We start from the raw sequence: 18829 nt of genomic DNA on the forward strand, positions 1-18829 counted from the left end.
ACAGCGTTGCACGGCAAAATTAACGCCGTGCAACGCGTCCGTTAGCGCGCCCATTAACAGCAATGGGGACGCGCATCACTTGCGCGTGCCACTTTCGGCACGCGCTAGCGATGTGCCGGTGTTTTGTGGCGCGCCGCGGACGCTGCTTGCAGCGTCTGAGGCGCGCCCACGGTCCATTCCCCGCTCTCGCAGATCGGAGATCTGCGAGAGCGGGGACGTTTAACGCGACCCCTTTAAAACACATTGCGTTAGCGCAATCCGCTAGCGCTAGGCGCTAAATGGATTGCACTAATGCAATCTGAACCTAGCCTTACAAGCAGGAAATGGCAGCGGGGGAAAGAATATAAACCCGCACCCGAAAGGTGATAGGGCAGACAAATGAAAATATTGGTGTTATGTTAAACAGACTGCAACCAGAATAGCAGACTCTAAATACCTGGAGAAAAGGTGTGTCTGTTATATCTCAGAGGAAAAAGAAGCCAACCACAAAACAAGCTCAAAGGTTCAAACCCAGGAGCATGACAGCTGGATTCACAGCTATTATTTTGCCTACGTAGCGCCATTAATTTTGGAGCGCTTACAAACATCCACTTTTCTGTCTCCATGGAGGCTCACATTTTAAATTCCCTATTATTATTTATTTATTTATATAGCACCATTAATTCCTTGGTGCTGTACATGAGAAGGGGTTACATCAAAATACAAATATCACTTACAGTAAACAAAACTAACAATGACAGACTGATACAGAGGGGCGATGACCCTGCCCTTTTGGGCTTACATTCCACAGGATTATGGGGAAGGAGACAGTAGGTTGAGGGTTGCAGTAGCTCCAATGGTGTTGAGGTGGCCGTGTGGTCATTACAGGCTGTAAGCTTTCTTGAAGAGATGGGTTTTCAGGTTTCTTTTGAAGGATCCAAATGTTGTGGATAACCGGACATGTTGGGGCACAGAATTCCAGAGGATGGATGATATTCAAGAGAAGTCTTGGAGGCAATTGGGTGAGGAGCGAATAAGCGTGGAGGAAAGAAGGAGGTCTTGGGAGGAACGGAGATTACGTGAGGGAAGGTACTGAGAGATTAGTGTGGAAATATACAGAGGAGAAAGATTATGGATGGCTTTGTAGGTCAGTGTTAGTAGTTTAAGCTGGATACGCTGGGAAATTGGGAGCCAGCGAAGGGATTTGCAAAGAGGGGAAGCAGGAGTGTAGCGAGAAGAGAGATTAATTAGTCGGGCAGCAGAGTTAAGGACGGACTGGGGACATAAGATTTCTGCCCAGTGCTCATTAGGATTATTTAGTCTAGAAAAAAGACGACTGAGGGGCGATCTAATAACCATGTATAAGTATATAAGGGGACAATACAAATATCTCGCTGAGGATCTGTTTATACCAAGGAAGGTGACGGGCACAAGGGGGCATTCTTTGCGTCTGGAGGAGAGAAGGTTTTTCCACCAACATAGAAGAGGATTCTTTACTGTTAGGGCAGTGAGAATCTGGAATTGCTTGCCTGAGGAGGTGGTGATGGCGAACTCAGTCGAGGGGTTCAAGAGAGGCCTGGATGTCTTCCTGGAGCAGAACAATATTGTATCATACAATTATTAGGTTCTGTAGAAGGACGTAGATCTGGGGATTTATTATGATGGAATATAGGCTGAACTGGATGGACAAATTTCTTTTTTCGGCCTTACTAACTATGTTACTATGTTACATATCAGTATGTCTATGGAGTGTGTTAGGAAACCAGAGTACACAGAGGAAACCCACGCAAACACAGGAAGAACATACAAACGCCTTATTGATGTTGGGATTTAAATCCAGGACCCCAGTGCTGCAAAGCAACAATGCTAACCACTGAGCTACCATGCTGCCTTCACTGATCTGTACCTAAGCATAATGGTGTCACTGCTGCTAATGCTTCTGAACATGTCTTTTTGTGCTGTGCATGTGAGCATCTAGCCTCCCCCTACTAGCTCACAGACATAAAAAATAGAGATATCTCCTGCAGATGGGAAAACAGGTGAAAAAAACATGATGCAAGTTATATCTGGTTTTCCCGAGCATGCTCAGGTGACCTCCGAGTATTTTTTAGTGTTCGAAGATTAAGTTTTCATCGTGGCAGCTGAATGATTTACATCTATTAGACAGCTTGATTACATGTGGGGATTCCATAGCAACCAGGCAACCCCCACATGTACTAGCTAATAGCTGTGAATCATTCAGCTGCCGCGATGAAAACTAAATCTCCGAACACTAACAAATACTCGGAGATCACCCGAGTGTGCTCAGGAAAACCCGAGCAACAAATATACTCGCTCATCACTAACCATAGCTAGAAATAGGGTTGTTCCTCATGTACACACACACACATCTTACTCTGAAAAATTCCCTAAAGTAACAGATACGCATTAAAGGGGTTGTCATGCCTTAGACTACAAGTCAGCAGTCATACTTTGTAACTGCAGACTTGTGAATCCTCACATCGCGCACACTATGTGCTGTTAGGATTCCCTGTTGGCGGCGGTCATCTGACTGCAGGTCTGCGATTTGCATACTTCGGGCACATCCCGACTAGACCTGTCTGGCCTGCACGGCTAGTTGGCACATGACTGCATGTATGCAAATCACATACTCGAGGTCAAGCGCTCCCAGCAACTGAGAATCCTCACTGCGCGCAGTACGCTCGCTGTCAACTGCAGACTTGTAGCCTAAGCCCGACAACAACTTAAATGAGAAGCTATTATGTTTCCAGAGCTTATAGACCAGATATCAGAGTATGTACATTCATTGATGGTGGCCCGATTCTAACGCATCGGGTATTCTAGAATATGCATGTCCACGTAGTATATTGCCCAGTCACGTAGTATATTGCACAGCCCACGTAGTATATTGCCCAGTCACTTAGTATAATGCTTCTTGCAGTTATGGCCCCATAGATGCCCCATATAATGCTCCATGCAGTTATGGCCCCATAGATGCCCAAATATAATGCTCCATACAGTTCATTATGGCCCCATAGATGCCCCATATGATGCTCCATGCAGTTATGGCCCCATAGATGCCCCATATAATGCTCCATGCAGTTATGGCCCATAGATGCCCCATATAATGCTCCATACAGTTCATTATGGCCCCATAGATGCCCCATATAATGCTCCATGCAGTTATGGCCCCATAGATGCCCCATATAATGCTCCATACAGTTCATTATGGCCCCATAGATGCCCCATATAATGCTCCATGCAGTTATGGCCCCATAGATGCCCCATATAATGCTCCATGCAGTTATGGCCCCATAGATGCCCCATATAATGCTCCATACAGTTCATTATGGCCCCATAGATGCCCCATATAATGCTCCATGCAGTTATGGCCCCATAGATGCCCCATATAATGCTCCATTCAGTTATGGCCCCATAGATGCCCCATATAATGCTCCATGCAGTTCATTATGGCCCCATAGATGCCCCATATAATGCTCCATGCAGTTCATTATGGCCCCATAGATGTCCCATTTAATGCTCCATGCAGTTCTTTATGGCCCCGTAGATGCTCCATACCGCATTGTGCCACATGTAATGCTGCTGCTGCAATAAAAAAAAAAAATCACATACTCACCTCTCGTCGCTGCTCCTCAGCGTCCCGTCTCTCCGCACTGACTCTTCAGGCAGAGGGCGGCGCGCACACTAATACGTCATCGCGCCCTCTGACCTGCACAGTCACTGCAAGAGGACGGGAAGACAGAGCGGCGCCCGGCGGATGGAACGCGGACAGGTGAATATGAAATACTCACCTGCTCCTGACGCTCTCCCTGCCTGTCCCATGGTACCGCAGCTTCTTCGCGCCTGTGCGAGAAGGACCTGCCATGACGTAACGGTCACATGACCGTGACGTCATGGCAGGTCCTTCTCGTGCAGGGCCTGTGATGACGTCGCGGTCATATGACCGTGACGTCATGGCAGGTCCTTCTCGCGCAGGGCCTGTGATGACGTCGCGGTCATATGACAGTGACGTCATGGCAGGTCCTTCTCGCGCAGGGCCTTTGGTGGCGTCGCGGTCACATGACCGTGACGTCATGGCAGGTCCTTCTCCCATACCATCGTTGGCACCGGAACCTGCCGCTTGCATGGAGAGGTCACCGGAACGTGCGGGAAAGGTGAGTATATAATAATTTTTTGTTATTTTTAACATTAGATCCTTTTACTATTGACGCTGTCAACTTGGTCACACAGGGTTAATAGTGGCGGTAACGGAGTGAGTTACCCGCAGCATAACGCGGTCCGTTACCGCTGGCATTAACCCTGTGTGAGCGGTGACTGCGGGGAGTATGGAGCGGGCACTGACTGCAAGGGAGTAGGGAGGGACTAATCGGACTGTGGCCGACGGCCGTCGCTGATTGGTCACGGCAGCCTTGAAAGGCAGCTGCCGAGACCAATCAGCGAATGAATATCCGTGACAGAAAGAAGGAAAGAAAGAAAGAAAGAAAGAAGGACAGACAGAAGTGACCCTTAGACAATTATATAGTAGATGTTCTCCATAATCATTTTATGGAATTTGTATTTACTCTTACATACTAAGTAGCACTAGTTGTGTGTGTATATATCTGGGTCAATGATGTGTGCATGGTCATTAATGGTCACTGATAAATATGAAAGCACACAGTGAGATAGGCTGTATATAAATGTCTGTACATATGTATATTTTTTCATACAGCTCTTTTAGTTTTCTCCAGTATTACCTGCTGATCTACTCTTTAAATTATTTAGATTTGCATAAGTATTTATATAATTACCACTGGCCCATCATGGGGCTAAACTCCAGGAATTTAGTCATGATTTCCAAATCGGATTCTTTCCGGGATCTAATTCTCTAACCCTCTGGGGCATAAAGGGTTTGCACGCGCTGTACAATAAATCTGCTTATTGAAGCCAAAACGGTTACGGGACAGATTAAAAGTCCGAGGGATGCTAATTACTTGACTCCTTCTCCACATAGTCCAGCCTAGGTTTTTTTTCCCCTTGAATTTGATCAAAACATAGTCATATGAATATAAAATGTTTTTGTGCTCCCACTTTTCATAGAATTATTTATTTTGAATAGTTGTTTTTTTTTTTTTAACCTGAAGAGGCACTGTTCAGTTAGTGTTTTTTCTTTTCTTTTTTTTTTTATGTTTATGTGTTTCCAAAAAATGGAAGTTTTATAATAATTCTTATACAGTATCTATTGAATATTTTAGGAATCTGTGAAGTATAGCACCCTGTGTAGTATATTGGCCCAGGTGATTGTCCAGATCTATTTTGCTTCAATATTACTTTGGGAATTTCCTAATATACTCCTGGGACAAGAATCCTTCACATTACAAGCAAGATTTAAGAAAGGAATAGAGAAAAGTGCTGTTTGTGGAGCTTTGTGGTCTTGATGGAAGCAAAGGAGCAATCAGAACATTGAGGCTATTTGGAAATGGTTAATCCAATTCTCGTAGATGTCTAACATACTCCGTATCAACCTACTGTGTCCAAGCTAGAAAGCCGAAAAACTACTTGTAATGTGCCACCTCCTTGTCATGCGTTTTCTACCTCGCTTGTGTTCATTTACAGTAATATTGATCAGTAAACTATACAATAAATCTGGGGTCGCACAATCCTAATTATCTCACATATCTCTGCCGCCTTCACTCTACTCTTCCGTCCCTTCTCTACACATGGATGAGTGAAAACCCCAAGGCTAAGTACACATTCTGTTCAGAAGTGGTTTGATGACTTCCGTCTGAATCCCAGAAAATTGGATCAGACGTACCCCTGATGGAATTATTCATTAAAGTGAGACAAAACAACCTCATTTGGCACTTTAAGATCCGTTTGCGGTAGGGTCCATCTTTTCAGATTGGCAGAGGAACGTAGCCTAAACTCTGTTTGTCCCATTGTACTGAATGGGCTGGTCATGGCCACATTTTCAGGGTTTAAGATGGACCCTGAACAGAATCCGGTCGGAACTCCTAGTGAGAAAAATGTTAAGGGTGTGTGTACGTGAGCTGGATAGGAAGATTATTTGTACCTGGATTTTCCATACTACAGTGCTCATATTGTGGATGAGATTTTATGACATTTTTTCAGCAAATTTCAATGCAGAGGAGGAAATTTGTGGAAGGTTATTATCACTTCTACAATGAAAGTAGTGTGGGTAAAGCGGGTAGCCACGCGTCTACAGTATTGTTATGCTATGCTCAAGATTTCTCACAGTTTTATCAAGCAAATCTAGAAAATGTCTCTGGAACCACAATAGAATATTGTGATGTGATTGGTCTTAAGGTGCCGTCTTTGTATGCCAAGGTCAATGTGGAAAACCAACTACAAAGCAGCAAGAAAATTGATGGACAACGCTTTTTAAAGTTTTCCAACCACACTGTGTTTGAGTCTTGTTCACCTCAGTGTTGGATCTGGCCTACATCACTGGTCACGTCATATTGGGTCCTATGTTTGTGGCATTTTTATTTTATCCAGTCTTTGTTCTCTGAATGAAAGCCGTGTATTTCTATACGATATCTACACTGAACAACATGCGAGTGGGACAGAATGATAGCACTGGAACAGAGTCAACAAGCCGGGTCATTCTTCAAGGTGGCCCCCAGCTTGTATCTAATATAAAGGCAGCCTAGTATCCGTAGATTACATTTAATGCTCTCATTTCCTCTCTAGACTGTGTTTGTTTGCTTATTTTGAGTATGTTATCTATAATATTCCTGTCCGGGCAGACACCTAATTATGGAAGTAATTACAAACTTCTTGGAATCCGTCCATGCTGCTGAAATCTGTGTGTAAGAACTGCGCTCTTGTTTTCTACCTCTAGACCCCATAATCTGTATTTAACAGAAAAGCAGCTTAACGGTGAAACCAAAAACCTTGAGGCGAGTGCCGCCTATTAGGCCGGTGATCACTTCCCTCAGGGAATGGGGAATACAGCCCTGGAGGTTGTGTCATGTTGCCGGGAGGAGAGTGTGGGGGATTGGGCTCATTTTTAGAAAACCTTTTGCAAACTACCTGAAGATGACCCATATTTCCCAGCACCCTATCGGAGCTCAGTGCCCTCCGAGTGAATATGTTGTCTGAGTTGACGTTGTTTTCATGCAATGTCTGGTCTCATATTGCAGGGATGTCTGTGCGGACGTCTGACCCCAGATGGCTGGGGGATTAGGACATGTTACATAAAGTACATGTGACTGCGTGTGTCATACTGCTCGGGCCGTAGCTTTTGGACATCATGTTCTTGGCTTTATTTCCTACTGGGCCGTTTCTCTCCTTTTGCTTTCCCTTGGTAGTGATTACATTTTGAGCGAGACTCAGACATCACTTTATACATTCACGCTCTGGAAGAAGAAGGCTGAAAATTACAGTAGTTGTTGAGATGAATGCCTGGTTCACCCCATTATTTCCAGCCGCATATGTGGTAGTGCTTTGAAAAAAGAAATCACTGATGTATATGATTCAATTATCATTCACTATATCATTTTCACTATCCTATCTGGTTCCGGGAAAGCTGGGTGACAAACCGTATCACCAGAACTAGGGTTTGCATTTATTATTTTTTTTAAGAATTCAGATGAATACTGGCAACTTTTGCAGCAGTATTTTCATCTTTAAAGATGTCTTTTTGGCATCATGCTGGAAAAGTTGCGGCAGCGGATATATACTGTATATATGTATGTATGTATTTATATACGCAACCTTGAGATTACAACACAAAGTCGGAAAAGTGATGGAAAACACAGGATGGATAAAAATATTAATGTTATGCAAATTCTGAAAAAATGGAAACAAAATTTTCAGAGCGTATCCATTTATTTAGTATTGAGTATGAGCGCAGAAATACCCTCACTTACATGCCATGGCTTCCTGTCAATGATGTTATGAATGGTTGTCTGAGGAATGTTCAAGTCAGTCATACAAAAATCATCAAGATCTAACGCTGGCAGCTCCCTATGTAATTGTGGAAGATGCTTCGGGCCACGAAAGCACGTTTAAGCCATGCAGGCTGATCACAGTAACACCAGCAACATGTGGCCTGGCGTTATCGTGTTGATAAACAGCTACTGGGACACTTTGGAGAAATGGCCGTACCACTGGCTCTATAACTAAATCAATGTCATGCCGTGCTGTTCATGTAACTGGAATGAAAATGAGGAGTGCAGCTACCATTCATCATGCCACCCCACACCATAATCTCAGGAGTAACACCAGAGTGACGTTCCCTCATGAAGGTTTCGTCATGGCGTTGCCCTTGTGATCTTGCAATACTGCAGTGAAGGCATATGGTGCGTAGAGATCTATTCTGTACTGCGAGTAAAATGAAACATCACATACCAAGCCTAAGGGTCAATCGTTGATTAAATAAAACATCAGAAGGCTTTTGAATAACCTTGGGCTACTACCCGGACACCCAGCTACATGTGTTCTATTGACCTCACACCACTTCTCCCAAAGGGTATCATGGTGCAGAGCAAGATGACAATGGAGACCGGAATGGAGCTCTTTCTTTTTCAGCGATAAGTCCCACTTTTGTCTTGCATGCAATGATAGCCTGGAGACCACGTGGACATCGCCATGGTCTAGCCTTCTTGAAGGTATGTCAAAGTCTCCCCGGAGCTGTTTTTCACATTACAATGCCAGGCCACACATTGGTCGTGCTACGGTGATCAGTCTGGGTTCCATAAACATACTCCCATGGCCTGCAGCATCTTCGGTTGGTCGACAATTGCAAAGGAACCTGCAAGCAGTGGATCTTGATGATTTGCATGCACAAACGCATTCAATATGGCAGAACATTTCTCACACAACTATTAATAGCCTTATTGATAACATGCCAAGGCGTTTAAAGTGTGTGTATTTCTGCACATGGTGCTCATACTTGATATTGAATAAATTAAGATGTTTTGAAAAATGTTGTTTCCATCTTTTCATCATTAACATGTCTATCTATTCTGTGATTTCCATAATTCTACGACTTCTATGTTGAGGCAGGTATATTTACATGTGTATATAATATAGACATCTTGGGGGTAAATAAGTAATCGTTTTGCCTTCTCTTTATTAACAAACAGAACTTTGTTTTCACAGAAATGATTTTTCTCCAGTCTGACCCCAGCTGACTTTATTGTCTTGCTTCTTACAAAATTAAAGCAATTTTCACATTACAGTCTGAAAATAAATCCTAATCCAACTGGCCACTAACTATACACAAATGTCACTATTGAACGCTAGGACTAGTGGTTTAGATTATTGTTCATATTGTTATTATTACTGCTCCCACAGTTTGGAAATGCCATTATTTCCTAGTTTGGGAGTATTGTGTAACCAGATCAAACTTTATACGTGAAGGTCTCTAAGTTGGCTCTTAAGAAGCCTAATTGACTAAATTCATCAAAGAATGGAACTGAGTAAAGTCCCCGCACACTCCAAAATCCAGGTCTTATGGCTGCAATTTAGCAGCCTGATCAGTGTACTGTTCATATGTCATAGCCTGTTTAAAGAGGCTGCCTACCCTTCTATGCTCATAGATCAATCATTAATGCAAAAGCAGTGTGTGCATAGAATATTCTTTTCCTCAGCCACACATATCCTGTTTACACAGGACAACAGACTGCTGAGACGGTGTTTTTTAAGGAAGCTACAAAAATTATTTAATTGGACGAACAAGCAGTTTGCTTGTCCGTCGTTTGATTGCCAACTTGTTTTGTTAGGCAGATCACAATTGGCCTTTATACATTTTGGGTTGACTTTCCAGATTAACTCCATTCAGAGTAGTCCAAATGGAGGCTCTTACTACTTGGAGAACACATATGTATTGTAGTATGTATCTACTTACGCCAGCAAAGCACTACAAAGTCCAGCATTGGCCAGATAAGCTCTACTTTATATGTTTAAATTATTATGAATGTTCTAAAAAAAAAAACAAAGCTATCGGTGTTAGGAAAAGAATATGGACACTCTTTAAATTGAGGTCTAATACTTGTTTAACAAGAATATCCAGTTGCTCCGATAACTTTATGAACACCGCCACTTCCTAATCACCTGACGGCCATATTTATAGACCATGCTGAACAGTGGGTGCAATTATACAGCTGCCTTGTAAACTTCTGGACCTAGTTTAGTGGTTGTTGTGGAACAAATCTACTATACCCGTGGACTTTACATGCCCGCTACCCCTCTTATACATATTGTGGCCATGCTGTGCCCCTCCCTTAGTAAACCTGATGTGAAGGAATTTTTCTGCTTATTTCTGGAATGTAACCCATGTAATAATTGATTAAAAGTTTGATTTGATATGTGCTGGGTTTATGGCGGCAGTACTTCTGCCCAGACCAGAGTACTTGCCAGCCTTTGCTGTGATTCCTCCGGCTTACCATGTGTAATCCGCCATGCAGACGTCCTGTTTACATGTGTGCTCTGCGCTAGGGAGACGTTTGACAGATTTCGGCCTGCTGATCTGATCAGTCATGCGGAATAATTTTCTGTGCCTCTGATTTGGAAAGATTTCTCACATCTCACTACCTCACGGCATTGCTGAACCCACACCCAGGCATCAGCTAATGAGTCAGCGCTGTGGAAGATTTCCCAAAATAAATGCACTACGTTATTCAGAAACTTAGACCTTGGCCGTGTTTTCTCTGGAGCTATGGAGGAAGAAGACCTGGGGGCTCACACATAGTATTAATTCCGCCATCCGATATTGATAGCATATGTCGATAAGCATCCTGTGATTGACCAAATTATTTAAAGGGGTTTTCCCACGAACAAAAGTACATTTCTTATCAATAGATCTTGGAATAAAAATAAGTTCCAGAACTGGATGTGGTTAAATAAAATGTTCCTGTGCTGAGATAATCTTATAAATGTGGCCCTGCTGTGTACTGTGTAATGGCCGTGTCTGACCGTGCAGGAACATGGCCTGATCACATCAGAGCTCTTGGGCAGGGGACAATGGAAAAGAGTATACAGCTGTTCTGTGCTGATTTATGACGCGAATACATCAAACTTGAGGTGAACTTTGTGGTTATAAATCAGCTGTGAGATGCTCAGAAAAGGACACAGGAAAAAGTTCCAAGGTTTTCTTTCAGCACCAGCTCACTGACAAATTCTCAGTTAATTTGTTAAACAGCCAGCAGTGTGAGGTCAGTGCCGTTATACTGAGTAAAATGATACCTTGGTTGATGAAATCCGTCTTGTGGTTTTTGTTTAATCTGTATTATCAGTTCTGAGTTAATGACATGCTCCGGGGCGGCCTGTGGGGGGTCTTCATGTGATGCTCTGATTAGGTATTTATCCGTACGGCTTCTGACAGGTCACTGACACCTCACTGACTTGCCCCCCTAGTTTACATAGTTTATATACAGTATATATATATATACTATATAATTGTCTAAGGGTCACTTCCATCTTTCTGTCTTTCCTTCTTTCTGTCACGGATATTCATTGGTCGCGGCCTCTGTCTGTCAAGGAAATCCAAGACGCTGATTGGTCGCACCAAAACAGCCACGACCAATCAGAGACGGGCACAGTCTGGAAGAAAATGGCAGCTCCATACTCCCCGCAGTCAGTGTCCGGCGCCCGCATACTCCCCTCCAGCCACCGGTAACACAGGGTTGATGCCGGCGGTAACGGGCCGCGTTATGCCGCAGGTAACGCACTCAGTTACCGCCGCTATTAACCCTGTGTGTCCCCAACTTTTTACTATTGATGCTGCCTATGCGGCATCAATAGTAAAAAATGTAATGTTAAAAATAATAAAAAAACAAAAAAACCTGCTATACTCACCCTCCGTAGTCCGCCGCGCCGCTCGCGCCTGCCGCCATCTTCCGTTCCCGGCGATGCATTGCGAAATTACCCAGAAGACTTAGCGGCCTCGCAAGACCGCTAAGTCATCTGGGTAATTTCGCAATGCTTCCTAGGAACGGAAGATGGCGGCAGCCGCACACTACAAGGGGCCCTCGGATCCGAAGGTGAGTATGTTTATTTTTTTTTTTTTTACCTGTGACATACAAGGTTGGGCAATATACTATGTAGCTGGGCAATATACTATGTAGCTGTGCAATATACTACGTCGCTGTGCAATATACTACGTGGCTGGGCAATATACTACGTGACTGGGCAATATACTACGTGACTGGGCAATATACTACGTGGCTCTGTGCTGTATACTACGTCACTGGGCAATATACTACGTCATTCGGCAATATACCACGTCACTGGGCAATATACTACGTCGCTGTGCAATATACTACGTGGCTGGGCAATATACTACGTGGCTGGGCAATATACTACGTGGCTAGGCAATATATTACGTGGCTCTGTGCTGTATACTGCGTCACTGGGCAATATACTACATCACTCGGCAATATACTACGTGGCTGGGGAATATACTACGCGGCTGGGCAATATACTACGTGGCTGGGCAATATACTACGTGGCTGGGCAATATACTACGTGACTGGGCAATATACTACGTGACTGGGCAATATACTACGTGGCTGGGCAATATACTACGTGCCTCTGTGCTGTATACTACATCACTGGGCAATATACTATGTGACTGGGCAATATAAAACGTGGCTCTGTGCTGTATACTACGTCACTGGGCAAATATACTACGTGGCTCGGCAATATATTACGTGGTTGTGCAATATACTACGTCACTGGGCAATATACTACGTGGCTGGGCAATATACTTTGTGGCTCTGTGCTGTATACTACGTCACTGTGCAATATACTACGTAGCTGGGCAATTTACTACGTAGCTGGGCAATATACTACGTGGCTGGGCCATATACTACGTGGCTGGGCAATATACTACGTCACTGGGCAATATACTACGTGACTGGACAATATACTACGTCACTGGGCAATATACTACGTCACTGGGCAATATACTACATGGCTGGGCAATATACTACATCACTGGGAAATATACTACGTGACTGGGCAATATACTACGTGGCTCTGTGCTGTATACTACGTCACTGGGCAATATACTACGTCACTGGGCAATATACTATGTTACTGGACAATATACTACGTGGCTCGGCAATATACTAAGTGTCTGTGCAATATACTACGTCACTGGGCAATATACTACGTGGCTCTGTGTTGTATACTACGTAGCTGTGCAATATATTATGTAGCTGGGCAATATACTACGTCACTGGGCAATATACTACGTGGCTGGGCAATATACTACGTGGCTGGGCAATATACTACGTAGCTGGGCAATATACTACGTGGACATGCATATTCTAGAATACCCGATGCGTTAGAATCGTGCCACCATCTAGTATATAATATACATATACCGGTGTGTGTATATATATATATATATATATATATATATATATAAACACCTCTTCTGCAGGCAGGTGCCAGCAGTGACGCATGCACTGCAGTGTAATTACATATTTATTGAGTGTATGATTAATATGTTTAAGGTTATCCTGATATTAAAAAAAAAACACATTTTAAAATAGCACCCATAGTAGCTATTGGTGATCCGATAGCTGCTACTGCGCAGGCGGCGCCATCTTGCTAGAGAGAAAAAAAAATTGCTCCTCCAAGATGGTGCCGCCTGCGCAGTAGCAGCTATCGGTCGCCGATCACCAATAGCTGCTATTGTGCAGGCGCCATCTTGCTAGAAAAGGAGAAAAAAAGGATCTTCCAAGATGGCACCAGTGGCGCCTGTGCAATAGCCGCTATCTGACGCCATCTTGAAGGAGGAAATTTTTCTCTAGCAAGATGGCGCCGCACGCGCAGTAGCAGCTATGGGATCACAGATGGCTGCTACTGCGCAGGCGTGGTGGGTGCCATTTTTTTTTTTTTACTATCAGGATAACTTTAAACATATCAATTATACACTATACATATGTAATTATGCTGCAGCACAGGTCCCACAGCTGGCGCCTGCCTGCAGAAGTTTTTTTTTTCCAGTATGTACATATAATATTCATTATGTAAAGTTGGGGGCCGGTCAGTGAGGGATCAGTGACCTGTCTGAAGCCAAACTGATGAATACCTAATCAGAGCCCCACATGAAGACCCCCACAGGCTGCCCAGAAACACGAGCATATCATTAACTCAGAACTGAAAATAAAGATTGACAACCACAAGACAGAATTCATCAACCAAGGTATCAATCAGTATAACTTTGCTGACCTGACACTGTAGGTTACTGAGCACAATCCTGCTGACAGGTTCCATTTAAGTCACTCTATATGAAAGTGTACCTGTCATTTCACTTTTCAGAATAAGCTGTCATGTGTGTACTTGAGAAATATCACTATTTCTTCATTTTTCATTTCATTCTACCCCATGCACGTGCCATTTCTAATTTTCATCTGTTCCTGAGCTAAAGAGTGGAGACTTTCTGTTGTGATTTCTCCCATACACAGACACATGAAGGATTCCTGCTATCCTGTCTCTTTCTAGAACTTGTTTAGATGCATCATTTGCATGGAGAACGTTATAAAGCAGCACTGAACAATGTAACTGTGAATCCTGAACAGTGTAACTGTGAATCCTCCTTAGACCACAAAAGGCAGCTGTAATCTGTTTCCCAAAGTGAGTTGACTCTCTGTCTCCCCTTGAGCAAATTAGATTTGAGCTGTTTTCAGAGTGAATAATGAGTGCAAGGTAAGGAGAGGTGGCTAATAATTGAAGATAAAGCATATTTCTCTGATAAGATATATTACACATTCTTAGAATTGATTTCACTTTTGATTTGTGCAATGCTTTCTGAAAGGGCACTGATTATATATGTTTCTCATCAAGTTACCATTATCTTCACAATCTTAGTGAGAAGTGTTTTATCAGGGTTTTGAAATCCCGGTTTTACTGCCGTACGTTCGATAACAATATGTGGATTTTGATAATCCATTAAGATGATCTCAAAATATAAAGACTCCAAGGCAATCACTCTTAGTTACATCTCCAGGAGTGCTATTTTTATTTTAAGGTCAATATGTACTTTCAATTGCTTAATTGTCTTGCAATTAACATATGTCTATTCACATTTTAGGATGACACAGTATGGTGGTAGACTGTTTTTATGTCTGCCTCATAAAGACTAACACTGCCATAATGAGGCCAGGAGGAATATATAGTGAGTATCTGCCTCATTAAGGTCAAAGGCCCCATCGGGGGTTCAGTTTAAAACCCTCTTTTTCGGGGACGCAGTGCTCAGCGTAGAGCATAGTATGAAAGTCCACCTAACCTTGTGGCCACTTGTAACCGAGTTCTAGTCAGATTACACACAGAATCATCCATACTATCAGGGCATGGAAAATAGGTAGGGTATCCAGTGAGGTGAAATGAATGTTAAAACTTTATCATTTATTGGGAATTATTAAAAGCGAAAAATTCCATCACAGATAAATATCAATCCACATGAGGACTGACCAACGTGTTTCGTTTTATAGCCTTTATTATGCCATCAACCATGATTAAGGCTATGCTCTGAAACGCGTTGGTCAGTCGTCCTCATGTGGATTGATATTTAGCTGTGATGGAGTTTTTCGCTTATCCAATAAATGTGAAGTTTTAATATAATATATATATTTTTTAATTGCCTCACTGGATTCCTTGTCTTTTTCGAGGCTTACACTGGAGCCTTGACTCAGGTGCGTCCGTGCAAGTCAACTTAATCCGGACTGCAAGTGAGCCATTGCTCGGTGAGCGGACTCGCCTATATCCCCCTTATTTTTTTTTTTTTATAAAAAGCCATCCTTGAGCCATGTTCACATGTTGAGTACTTGGTCAGTATTTTACCTCAGTATTTGTAAGGTAAAACGAGAAATGGTGATAAATACAGAAATGGTGACGTGTTTCTATTATACTTTTCCTCTGATTGTCCCACTCCTGGTTTTGGCTTACAAATACTGAGGTAAAATACTGACCAAATACTGAATGTGTGAATGTGGCCTTACTGTGAGTACTGGAAACCTTTATCTGGACACAGGCCTTTTTTCTTTAATATGTTAGTTACCCGATTTTGCCGGGCTGTTGCAGTGATGTCAGATTTTACACCATTTCCATCCCTTTTTGTTCTACTTTTTTTTTTTATTGCACAATAATTCTTTTTGATGTCTATATCTACAGTATATAGAATTTCCTTGAACTTCATGAACCTCTGAACATTACACTTTTCCCTGACAGGAAATGCAGCTGATTTATAATTTTTCATTTGAAGGCTCATAAATATTGTATTTCATACTTGAATGTTTTGTATACAGAGACTGCTTGATTAAATGGATTCTGAAATGAAGTGAAGGAAAAAGAACAGCTGTCCAGAATGTGGAAGTTGAGGGTCAGCCTGACTTTACGGCTATCTGCTTTTTGGTGAAAAACTAATTTTTAACAATATAAAGAAAATGAGAAATACTTGGTAACCTATTGGGTGTTTTCTTCCCCGTGTTTGCGTGTCTTATGTAGTCCACATCACAGCGGCCGTCAGGTTGGCAGGCTTTCTCTGCCGAAAAGTTCTGGAAAGGTTGATTCATACTGTGAAACAGGGCCACTGATGTTTTAGTTGCGTAGAGATGAAAATCCCTTGTTATCCTTTGCAAACTGTCTTACCCCTGAATAATTACTCTGCAGTGTGAGGGCTGCAGAGATAAATAAAAGGAGATGGAGAAGTGGGCTCCCGGTTTAGGACAGGCAAACCATTGGAAAATACCAGGGGCAATGCTTAGAAGTAAGGCGAAAACTAGTTACAGCTCCTATAATGCTGGCAGAATGCTGATGAAGACGCATGAAAATCAGGATAGGTACAGGACACATTAGACTGGTATGGGCACCAAAAAAACGTTTTAAGCTTTAAGAGTAGACATTTTTACTTTTAGTATTTTATTGGAGGTGACGACAGAATAGTGAAGACTGCAGCTGATCAGTGACCACTGATTGGCTGCAGCGGTCACGTGACCACTTGGAGACACAGCGCTATTCCGGAAGTTGAGCATACAGGTGCTTCTCACAAAATTAGAATATCATCAAAAAGTTAATTTATTTCAGTTCTTCAATACAAAAAGTGAAACTCATACGTTATATAGAGTCATTACATACAGAGTGATCTATTTCAAGTGTTTATTTCTGCTAATGTTGATGATTATGGATTAAAAAAATATTGCCATTTAACAAAGACTCCTGTAACACACACAACATTTTAATTAATAGATATTACAATAAAATATTGGATTAACATAATATGTTCTGTAAAAGCAGTAAAAAGTATAGGGCCCAATGACTTAATTTACATACTGTATGTAATAACAAAGGATAAAAATCCTTGAATAATACAGATATGATGCCAATAGTGCCCCCCAAACACAGTATAATACCCTCACAGTGAATTCTTCCATAGTACCCTCCACACGCACAGTATGATTACCCTACTATGCCCTCTCAATAGTCCTGACAAAAAATGGTAACTCCATCACCGTGTGATTCTCCAACTGTAATCCTCACACAGCCCTCCATACATTATTATGGGCCCACATGGTGCTCCATACAGTATAATAGACCTCACATAGTGCTCCATGCAGTATAATTGCCCCAGATATTGCTCCATGCAATATACGGTAATGGCCCCACATAGTGCTCCATACAGTATATTGGGCCCCATATAATTCTCCATATAGTATAATATTTCTCACACAGTGCTACATAGAATATAATGGCCACACAAAAGTGCTCCATAGAGTATAATGGCCCCACATGGTGCTCCATACAGTATGATAACCCCATATATTGCTTAATACAGTATAATAGTCCTCACATAGTGCTCCATACAGTATAAGGGCTCAATATTAAAACATAACAAAACTCACCTCTGCCTGCTTCCCCGCTTCCCCAGTCTCTTCATGGTGTCTTCAGGTCCTCTGCACATTTTAGTATAGCGGGCGTGTTTTAATGACATCATCACACCTGCTGCGCTGAGACGCTCCCCCTTCCATCATAGCTTTCAACTGTATCTAAGTTGAAAGTGCAGTGTCGGGCGGGAGGGCCAAATATACTTGTGGAGCGGTAATGTCACAATGGAGGCAAGCATGCGGTGCTGTTGTTGCCTAATGGCATCCTGTGATATTCTATACTTTTGAATCAGGGGACTCATGTGCTTGACACCTATGCTTATTTGTATTGTTTTTGTCCCTGAGATGCTGTTGCTCTTCAAGAGTCTGATTTGCCCTTTGTTGTCTTTGACGTTGTGCTTCCGCTTCTTTCCTTTCATTGTCATTGGCATACTTTTTAGGATGAGCCATGTTGGTGTCGAAATTTGCTTTTTAAAGGGGTTTTTCCCACAAACAAAAGTTCATTTTAAAAATTGTCTGTGTCTGACCGTGTACCGAACATACCACAGCTCCTGGACAGGGGAGGAAGCAAAATACAATACTGACATTACAGCAGGAGATCGCAGAGGACGCATTTTGTGAGGTAAAATATTTTTAAAAAACAGTGAAATATTTTACCTCACAGAATGAATCCCCTGTGATCTCCTGCTGTAATGTCAGTATTGTCTTTTGCTTCCTCCCCTGCCCAGGAGATGTGGTATGCTCCGTACATGGTCAGACACAGTCAATTTTTAAAATGAACTTTCGTTCGAGGGAGATCCCCTTTAATGTGACCGGCTTCTTATGCCTGTAAACACGTTGTGCATCTGCCGCCGGGATCAGCCGAATGATTCACTGCACCTGCGCGGAATTCATGCAGGCGCAGTAAATCAGACCGCCGCCATCTTTGTGCAGAAAGATGGCGGCAGTCACATTAAAACTGCACATGCGCTCCTCCTATACAAAGATGG

General features: G+C 42.7%; 1 protein-coding gene across 2 annotated transcripts in view; it reads left to right on the forward strand.

The window, feature by feature from the left end:
- The window catches only part of LRP1 (LDL receptor related protein 1), a 439205-nt gene that overhangs the window by 175447 nt on the left and 244929 nt on the right, over nt 1-18829 (forward strand). The gene's annotated exons all lie outside the window — the stretch shown is intronic.

Source organism: Ranitomeya imitator, chromosome 3, assembly GCF_032444005.1.
Source record: "Ranitomeya imitator isolate aRanImi1 chromosome 3, aRanImi1.pri, whole genome shotgun sequence".
In the NCBI taxonomy this organism is placed as follows: domain Eukaryota; kingdom Metazoa; phylum Chordata; class Amphibia; order Anura; family Dendrobatidae; genus Ranitomeya; species Ranitomeya imitator.